This window comes from Cervus canadensis, chromosome 13 (genome assembly GCF_019320065.1).
Source record: "Cervus canadensis isolate Bull #8, Minnesota chromosome 13, ASM1932006v1, whole genome shotgun sequence".
Classification (NCBI taxonomy): Eukaryota; Metazoa; Chordata; class Mammalia; order Artiodactyla; family Cervidae; genus Cervus; species Cervus canadensis.
The window spans coordinates 36,395,076-36,405,259 of record NC_057398.1 but is presented as its reverse complement, the minus strand read 5'-3'; the positions used below and the strand labels follow the sequence as shown (position 1 = coordinate 36,405,259).

General features: G+C 42.1%; 1 non-coding gene across 1 annotated transcript; it reads right to left on the bottom strand.

Moving 5' to 3' along the window:
• Positions 1-2,899: 2,899 nt before the first annotated feature.
• On the bottom strand, positions 2,900-2,972 carry TRNAG-CCC. The gene has a single exon. It is a non-coding gene; the product is annotated as a tRNA-Gly (tRNA).
• Between the last annotated feature and the right edge of the window lie 7,212 nt (positions 2,973-10,184).

Here is a 10,184-nt window from a genome sequence, read left to right as displayed (position 1 = left end):
GAGAAGCCAGGTAAGGGTGAACGGGCAGTTCAGGGCATTAAATTCCATCTCCCACGTGTGCAGTCCCTGGTGCATGAGGCGTCTTCACTCTCAGCCCTGAACCCTGCCGCCTCCTGTGCAGATGCCTTGAAGGAAGCTTAGCTCCTCAGGTAACTTTCAGAGTTTTGTTGCTTTCTGTGGATGCTTGGCATCACCTAACAGTGCCTTGCACATAGTAAGTGCTCAGCAGCTGCTTAACTACTAGAGTCACACAGCCAGTAAATGGCTAGATAGTGACCCAGTTGTGACCCATTCAAGGTTATTTCCACGCACCAATTGCACAGGTTAATTTGTAAAATAGGTTTTAATAGATACTGTTAGAACTTCCACCTTAGCAGATGTCCCACTATAGCCCTTTTTTGCCTATTGAAAGTCCTGTGTTAATTAAATCACAGAAACAATGTTTCTGTTAATACAATGTTTCTGTTAATTCTGTTAATGCAATAGTGGAATCTTACTCTGAAATTTAAAAATGGTATCACAGCCCACTTTATCTTGTATGTACCTATTCTATATGAGGGTTCCTCCACTAGAGACATTCTTTGTATCAGTTTTTTTCCTTGAGTTGCTTCCATATTTGCCTGTTTTGCACCGGCCAAGCCTTATTACACTTCTTAGTGTACAATTTTTCTTTTCTTTTTCTCTCCTGTTGCCTGGCAGGCACGATGTTCATGGACTGTGGTTGACTCACCACACAGATGTCTAGGTGGGGCCAAGCTTAACACAGAACTTCCCCCTGAGGGCAAGAGCAGTCCCTGCCCATGGGTCCCTTCTTGCTTCTATGGGTACAGAATATAGCTGTAAGCAAGCCTCATATTTATTTTAAAGCTATAAGCAAGGTGCCCAGCTGCCCTCAGCGCTACCCTGAATGGGAAGGAAGTGACTAGGGAGATATGAACTGATAAGCCAGGCAAACCAGAGCGTGCAAGCTGACTGCCACAGTGAGCCCTGCACTGGGACCTCACCCTTAATCCCATTTCTACCCACACGGGGGATTTGGTAGCTTTAGATGAACCAGCTGGTCGGAATCTTGGAGCTCTTTCAGCACAATGTCCCCAAACTCCAGTGTTATTTATTGGCTCATCAAATCTCTGTTGCGGTGTTCAGGCTTCTCTCTAGTTGCAGTGCTGCAGGCTTAGCTGCCCCACGGCGTGTGGCATCTTAGTTCCCAATCAGGGATTGAACCTGCATCCCCTGCATTGGAAGGAAGATTCTTAACCACTGGATCACCAGGGAAGTCGCACAGGGAGCTTGTTCAATGTGAATTCTGAGACCACAGGTCTGGGATAGGCCAGGAAATGTGCATTTTGTCAAGACCCACTGGTGATTCTGAGTGCTGGAGGAAAGAATTCTCAAAGAGTGATCAGGACCTCTGAAAGTCCTTGAGACCCTTTCCGGGGAAGTGGGGACGAAGCTATTTCCTGGTATTATTTGCCTTCTTCATTCTCTTTCTCTCACAAGTGTACCGTGGAGTTTCCCTAGGGGCTGCATCACATGTAACACAGGCCAGATTAAATGTAGAAACAGATATGAGAATCCATCTGTCTTAAGCTGTATGAAGCAGAGCATTTGTTAGGTTTAAAAAACTATCAAACAATACCACTCATCTCAGCAGGAGACGGGGGTTTGATCCCTGGGTTGGGAAGATCCCCTGGCGAAGAGAATGGCAACCCACTCCAGTATTTCTGTCTGGGAAATCCCATGGACTGAGGAGCCTGGTGGGCTACAGTGCCCGGGGATCACAAAAGAGTTGGACACAGCTGAGCATGCACACCCACTCATCTCACTGCATTTCCTTTTGTTTTGGAAAATTGTTATCCCAAGGTTTCTTTTTTTTTTAATGGTAAATATTAATAGACATAACTTATATAAACAAGAGCTTGTTCTGTCTTCAGTAATTTTTAAGAGTGTAAAGTTGTCCTGACATCAACAAGTGTGAGAACCACTGATCTAGCCCAACTCATATTTTAGGGAAGGAGGAAATTGGGGCTCGGAGAGCCAAGACTTGCTGAGTCACACAGTGAGACTCTAGAACTACCTGTTGGGATGGACTGGATGCCTTCCAAGTCCTGCTCAGTAAAACCTGGAATCAGGAGATAGCCTCAGTGGTTGGGGAGCCTGTTGTCCCAGAAGTCAGATCAGATGGCTTCGCGAATGATCCAAAATGTCTTTCCTGGAGGCTGCTGGCTGGAGAAGGAAAAGCAATAGGTTTTGGTGACACTCTGACCTTAGCTGGCTCCAGTTCCACTTCTTTCTAGCTGTGCAACTGGGGCAAGTTATCAAATCTCAGAGTTTCCTCATGTATGAAACAGGATTGACAAGGTCTCACGGGGTAGCACTAGGGTTAAATGAAGCGCACTGGACTTGTGTTTGGTACTTAGAACTCACATCTTAGTTTCTCCCTTTGTTATGAAAGAATCTCAGAAAGGAGAGACATAAACCACAGTGGCAAATAGGACTGATTTTTAAAATTGCTCTCAGCTTTCTTGTGAAAGCTTCTGGGGAGAGAGGGGTAGAAAAACACTTTTGCAGCTCCTTGCCATGCTCTCACAGATCAAACCCATCTGGTGAGAAAGTGGTCTGTTACTTGAATTGTTTGCTGGAGAAAATATTCCCACTTGACTAGGAGACACACCCATGCATTTCACAACATCTGTTTTTCCAATTCAAGCACATCATTCCAGGCGTCTCCTCCTTTTCCCCATGATCATTACCTCAGTTCTACACCCCTTTCGGATGCATCAGCATCCCTCCCCCTTTTATTTTAATTTCACTTATTGGCTGTGCTGAGTCTTAGTTGCAGCACACAGGATCTTTAGTTGGGGCATGCAAACTCTTAGTTGTGGCATGTGGGATCTATTTCCCTGACCAGGGATTGAACCTGGGCTCCCTGCATTGGGAGTGCAGAGTCTTAGCTACTGGACCACCAGGGAAGTCCCAGCACATCCTATTAAAAGTGCTTTTTTCTCCCCAGAGGATCCCAATTGTCTGGAACATATGCTCAATCTGAGCTTGGTCTGCAGGGCTGACCAATGTGACCGAGTTAGTTGCTCAGTCATGACCGACTCTCTGCGACCCCATGGACTGTAGCCCACCAGGCTCCTCTGCATGAAATTCTCCAGGCAAGAATACTAGAGTGGGTAGCCATGCCCTCCTCCAGGAGATCTTCCTGACCCAGGGATGGAATGCATGTCTCCTGCACTGCAGGCAGATTCTTTACCATCTGAACCACCAGGGAAGCCCTTCACACTAACCAGGAAGGTGAACACAGCCCTTTCTCTGCTAGATCTCCAGCCCAAGTAATAAATTTTACTTTCAAATTCAAGGACTGCCGTCTCCCGCTCCCCCCCCCGACCCCCCCCCCCGCCCCCCCCACCCCCCACGATATACAACAGTGTGAGACAAGGGCTCACTTCTGTCCTCTTCTCTTAGGCTGTGTTCCAGACACTGAATTACTTTCTCATTCCAGAGAAGGGCCTGAGTTGCTGCTTGGCCTGCTCACGTCCTTGCTACCTCCCGCCACCTTGCAGTCTTGGCTCATGGGTTCCTCTCTTTTCCCAGGACGACTTAGATGCCATGTGCCTGTGGGAACAGTGCTTGCCACAGCCCGCCTTCATTTCCATCTCCATCACTGTACCATCCATCCAAGAGGAGGGGGACCATGTCTGTCTCATTCCTAAGTGTGTTTCTATCACCTTCCTATGCCCTGCTCATAACAGATGGTCACTAACGGTTGCTATTGAATGACAGTTTTATAGAAGGGGCACCATTCAAGCCAGTCAGTCTGGGACAGTCCTTTTTCACACCTGTTTTCTTACATAGTTTTCACAGAAATCACTTTCATTTCTCACAATTGTTCTGGCTTGAATGACATATTGGCATCCTACTATAAAATGACATTATCACTTCTTCATAGTACTGTACTTAAAAAAAAAAGATTTTTTTAATATATATTTATATATGTATATATTTTATATATATTTATATATAAGTATAATTTATATGCAGCCAATTCATACACTATAAAAACATACAGTTGGATGATTTTTAGTTAATTACACTGTTGTGTAACTATCAGCACAGTCCTTCTGAGAACACTCCCATCACCCCAAGAAGTTCCAGCACCCCGAAAATGCTTTTGTAGTCCATCTCTGCTCCCTCCCCAGCCCCAGAACATGTGATCTACTTAATGTCTGTATGGTTTTGCTTATTCTTAGAAACATAGAATAATAAGTAATTTTTGTGGTTGGCTTCTTTCACTTAGCATAATGTTTTTGAGGCTTATCCATGTTATTATATTTATAGAGTAGCACATCCCTTTTTATTGCTGAGCCATATTCCATTGTGCGTAACTTGTTTATCCTTTTATCTGTTGGCTATTTGGATTTTTCTAGTTTGGGCAATAAAGAATAAATAATTCTGTTTTAAACATTCATGCACAAATCATTGCGTGGCCATATGTTTTCACTTTGGTAGATGCTTGGGAGTGAAATTGCTGGGTTCTATGCTAAGTGTATGTTTGACTTTTTAAGAAGTGCTAAACAATTTTTGAAGTGGCGCTACCATTTCCCACAGAATATGAAGCTTCTAATTTCTCCACATTCTTGCCAACACTTGATACTGTCTTTGTGACTACAGCCATCCTTGTGGGTGTCAAGTAGTAGCTCCTTGTGGTTTTAATTTGCATTTCCCTAATGGCTAATAAGGTTGAAGACATTTTCAAGTGCTTATTAACTATTCATGTATCTTCTTTAGTGAGTTTAAAAAAAAAAAGACATCCATTCAGACCCTTCGTTTGTCCAATTTGGGGACTTGCCTGGCGGTTCAGTGACTAAGACTTGGCACTCTCAATGCAGGAGGTCCAGGTTCAAGTCCTAGTCAGGGAGCTAGAGCCCAAAAGCTGCAACTAAAGATCCTGCTTCCCATAACTCAGACCCCGTGCAGACAAATAAGCAAGTATTTTTGAAAAAGAAGTACAATTTTTCCACTAATGCATTTCTCCTGTTCTGCTTCTATCCAGAACATTATGTCACCATGTCTCCTTAGATCCTCTGGGTTATGACATTTTCTGGTCTTTTCTAATTCTAGGTCATTTGCCATTTCCATATAAATTTTAGAGTCAGTTTGTTGATTTCTACATGAAATGCCCCTAGGATTTTATAGAGAGGGTACTGAAGCTATAGATTATTTGGAAGAGTTGCCATCTCCATTGATTTAGATCTTCTTTGCTTCAGTAGTGTTTTGTAGTCTGAGTATAGAGTCTTTGCTTCCTTCATTAGATGTATTCCAAATACAATTTTTGCTCCTACTGTGGATGAAATTTTTCTAATCTCATTTTCAGATTATTATTCATACAAAGAAACACAACTAATATGTGTACGTTGATCTTCTGTCTGGAGACTTTGTCATCTGCAAGCATGTCATCTTTTTTTTTTTTTTCTTTTTTTAGCATGTCATCTTTTAATAAACACAATTTTACTTCTTTCATATCTGAACACCTTTTCTTTTCTTTACCTGTTGTAATGGTTACAGTCTCAAGTACTATGTTGAAGTGGTGAAAGGAGACATACTTGCCTTGTTCCCCATCTTGGAGGGAAAGCATTCAGTTTTTCACTGTTAAGTGTGTTAGTTTAGGTTTTTCATAGTTGCCTTTCATAAGGCTGAGGGATTTCTCCTCTAGTCCTAATTTGTTGAGAACTTTAATTGTGAATTTTCAGCTGTCTATTTCTCTTTTCTGTTAAGATTTACCTCATGTATTTTAACTCTTTAAGTTCTGTAAGATTTTGCTTCTGAAGCTAGATCCATATACATTTGTAATAGTTATAACTTTCTGTTGACCCCCCTTATCAATGTGAAATATTCTTTGTTTCTAAAATTTGGTGGTGTTTTTTTTTTGGCTGTGCTGGGTCTTCATTGCTGTGAGGGCTATTCTCTAGTTGTGGTGTATGGGTTTCTCATTGCAGTGGCTTCTCTTGTTGCCACTCCTGGGCTCTAGAGCACAGGCTCAGTAGATGTGAACAGGTTTAGTTGCTCCATGGCATGTGGGATCTTCCTGGACCAGGTATCGAACCCATGTCTCCTGCATTGGCAGGTGGATTAATTACCACTGAGCCACCATGGAAGCCTTAAAAGTCAGTTTTGTCAGGTATTAACATAGCGTTTAAAGCTCTCCTGTGATTACTGTTTATGTGGTAAATTTTTCAAACTATTTTTGTCTTTGAATCTAAAGGGTCTCTTGTAGAGAACATATGGTTGGATCTTGCTTGATGTACTCTGCATTAAAGTTAAATAAGCAGGGTGACAATACACAGCCTTGATGTACCCCTTTCCCAATTTTGAACCAGTTCATTGTTTCACATCCAGTTCTAACTGTTGCTTCTTGACCTGCATACAGGTCTCTCAGGAGGCAAGTAAAGTGGTCTGGCATTCCCATCTCTTTAAGAAAGTCAAAGGCTTTAGCTAGTCAATGAAGCAGAAGTAGATATTTTTCTGGCATTCTCTTGCTTTTTCTATGATCCAGCGGATGTTGGCAATTTGATCTCTGGTTTCCTCTGCCTTTTAAAAATCCAGCTTGTACATCTGGAAGCTCTAGGTTCATATACTGTAAAGCCTAGCTTGAAGGATTTTGAGCATTACCTTGCTAACGTATGAAATGAGTGCAATTGTGCAGTAGTTTGAATATTCTTTGGCAATGCCCTTCTTTGGGATTGGAATGAAGACTGATTGGAATGAAAAGTGGTTGTCTAGGGATTACAATATGCATCTTTAATTTATTATAATGTACTTCAGCTTAATATTGAAAGTTTCACATAAATATAGAATGTGTGCTACAATATAGCTCCATTTTCTCCCTCTCCTGTTTTCTATTACTGTCATGTATTTTTTATCAATATATATGGTAAGTCCAATAATACATGTTATAATTACTAGTTCAAATAATCTGATATATTTTTCAATTAAGAGAAAAAATTAAGAGAAAAAATATAAAAATCTTATATTTAGTTATGTATTTTTTATTCCAGAGATCGCCATCCTCTTCCACAGACTGCATTTGACACCTCAGCCTTGTAGCAAATGAGAGAGACCCAGAATCAGAAAATGCAGAGAAGCTTCATAAAGGGCAAACAGAATGGAACCTCCCCAAACTCCTGCCATCATCTAGGGGTTAACAGTCCCTTGACCACAGGGCACCACTTTCCGTGTGTCCTGCTTTATTCCTCATATCAGAGTAAGCTAATGTCTATGAAAGTGCCATCACTTTATGGCAAACAGAAGTGGGAAATGTGGAAGCACTGACAGATTTTATTTTCTTGTTCTCCCAAATCACAGCGGACAGTGACTGTAGCCATGAAATTAAAAGACGCTTGCTCCTTGGAAGGAAAGCTACGACAAACCTAGACAGCATATTAAAAACCAGAGATATCACTTTGCCAACAAAGATCCATGTAGTCAAAGCTGTGGTTTTTCCAGTAGTCATGTACAGATGTGAGAGTTAGACCATAAAGAAGGCTGCACGCCGAAGAATTGATGCTTTTGAACTGTGGTGTTGGAGAAGACTCTTGAGAGTCCCTTGGACTGTAAGGATATCAAATCAGTCAATCCTAAAGGAAATCAACCTTGAATGTTCATTGAAAGAATTGATGCTAAAGCTGAAGCTCCAATAATTTGGCCACCTGATGCAAAGAGTCAACTCACTGGAAAAAGACCCTGATGCTGGCAAAGACTGAAGGCAGAGGGAGAAGGGGGTGGCAGAGGGTAAAATGTTAGATGGCGTCACTGACTCAATGGACATGAGTCTGAGCAAACTCCAGGAGACAGCGAAGCCCACCGGCATCTGGCGTGCTGCAGTCCATGGGGTTGCAGAGAGTTGGACACAACTGAGCAACTGAAAAACAACATGAAAATTCCCTGAGAATTTCCAATGCTGTATGATTTCAAGGTACCACTATTAATACTGTCTAATTTGAAATAAGAAACTCAGCTCAGGGAAGCTGACTTTCTCAGCTAATTTGTGGCAGAACTGAACTTTAACCCAAGTCTGCTAGAGCTGAGCCCAGCACTCTTTCCTAATCAGATAAGCAGTCCATACTTAAGCAAACTCACAGAGAAATACTGTCACAGAGAAACTGGGTGTATCTGTATGTTAGAGACGTGTAGTTGACTTAAAGTGGAAAGGTAAATTGAACTTTCAATGACTATTTTTGGGGAACAAACAGCACTTGTAATAATTTTACAAGGCAGAACTTAACACAATTGTAACTGCTTTCTTCAAGAAGGCCTTCATGCCTCTCAGAACTTTCAACTTTTTTGCAACTATTTCCTTTTTCTGTGAGACTCCGTTACAAAGAAAACCTACTATCAGATTTTGCTGCAGGAAAAAAAAAATTGATTGCTCTAGTCTGAGATTTAGCAAGGGAAAAATTATGCTGAGTCAATGTGACTAAACATCTAGACACACCCAAGCTACTTCTGTGAAGCATCATTTTAGGCAAACATGTTAAATGTCAAATTAAACTGCCAATCAGTTTTTATTCTATTATTAATGGTATGTGCTACACAGCCTCGCATGTCTTTGTTAAAGTGTTAACAACCAGCAAAAAGGAAAAAATACTGCTTCCCAATATGGTTGGAAAACTACTGCAGACTGGTTTAAAGAGAGCAGGGCTGGGAGAAAGCCAAGTCTCCCCTAAGATGAAGAGGGTAGATCCAGGATGACTGGGTCATGGCTCCAGGCTGACCTCTAGTTTTTAGAAAACCCTCAAGCTCTTGGCTTATAATGCTCAAGTTAACTCACTTTTCATCTTATCATTTTTTGATTTTTTTTGCCTTGCCCTAACTCCCCAAATCCCAAATCAAAGTCTAAGCAGAAATTCTACAGAAACAACCCTTTCCTGCAAAGCTCCCCAGGTCCAATCCTTTGCTTGACTTACTTACATAAGAGGGTGTGTCAGTCACGTACTAGTTGGAGTGGATTTGATTATACGGTCTCTCACTTGCTGTATAATCCCCACAGCTGATCTCAAATGGCTTGCTTACACAGTAGGTAGAAAGAAAGTGTGATTTTTGAAAAAACCCAGAGACTGTATTTTCTTGGGCTTGAAAATCACTGCAGATGGTGACTGCAGCCATGAAATTAAAAGATGCTTGCTCCTTGGAAGAAAAGCTATTACCAACCTAGACAGCATATTAAAAAGCAGAGACATTACTTTGCCAACAAAGGTCCATCTAGTCAAAGCTATGGTTTTTCCATTAACCATGTATGGATGTGAGAGCTGGACCATAAAGAAAGCTGAGCGCTGAAGAATTGATGCTTCTTAACTGTGTTCTTGGAGAAGACTCTTGAGAGTCGCTTGAACTGCTAGGAGACTCAGTCAGTCAATCATAAAGGAAGTCAGTCCTGAATATTCATTGGAAGGACTGATGCTGAAGCTGAAGCTGCAATACTTTGGCCACCTGATGTGAAGAACTGACTCATTGGAAAAGACCCTGATGCTGGGAAAGATTGAAGGCAGGAAGAGAAGGGGATAACAGAGGATGAGATGGTTGGATGGCATCACTGATCCAATGGACATGAGTTTGAGCAAGCTCCAGGTATTGGTAATGAACAGGGAAGCCTGGCGTGCTGCAGTCCATGGGGTTGCAAAGAGTCAGACATGACTGAGTGACTGAACTGAACTGATATATTCTAAAAGCAATAATGTAAGCATGTGATGTGCTCTGAAAAGCTAAAGATTTAGGACTGTGCAGAGACCAGAAGTTTCTAAAATTGAAAGTGGAATGCCAGGAAAAATCAGATGTGGGAGTGATGCATTAAATGAACACACAGAGTTCCACGGACCCTCCTGATGCTCTGTGCTATCAGCTTTGTGAGCACCATGGTGGCCACGAGACCCTGGATGAGGCCAAGTGCAGAAGACAACCCACTTTATAAAAACTAATGCAGTTTAAGCAAAAAGTCCAGTAGAGTTCAGGAAGACATGGCCTACAGTTGACCAATGAGTCCAAGGAAAACCAGTGACCAGGACGACCCGCTCCAACTCTGTCACTTAGCTGTCTGTCTGGGGGCTGCCCACAACTTGGCATCACCTTCTAGCACTTAGGATAAACCGTGCTGCTCCCCACAGGACCTGGGTCTGACCTCCCCT